The sequence below is a fragment of the Corvus kubaryi genome, unplaced genomic scaffold (genome assembly GCF_017639235.1).
Source record: "Corvus kubaryi isolate FWS band 111438036 unplaced genomic scaffold, C.kubaryi_AGA036_p1.0 36899, whole genome shotgun sequence".
Taxonomy (NCBI): Eukaryota; Metazoa; Chordata; class Aves; order Passeriformes; family Corvidae; genus Corvus; species Corvus kubaryi.
This window is the reverse complement of record NW_024580977.1, coordinates 39,311-39,555: the sequence shown is the minus strand read 5'-3', so window position 1 is coordinate 39,555 and position 245 is coordinate 39,311.

The window sequence follows — 245 nt, the reverse complement described above, 5'->3', positions numbered from 1 at the left end:
TGCTCCCTGTGTCCTTTCCCTGCTCCCTGTGTCCCTCTCTCCCTGCTCCCTGTGTCCCTCTCTCCCTGCTCCCAGTGTCCATCTCTCCCTGCTCCCTGTGTCCATCTCTCCCTGCTCCTTGTGTCCTTTCCCTGCTCCTTGTGTCCTTTCCCTGCTCCCTCTGTCCTTTCCCTGCTCCCTGTGTCCATCTCTCCCTGTTCCCTGTGTCCCTCTCTCCCTGCTCCCTGTGTCCCTCTCTCCCTGCT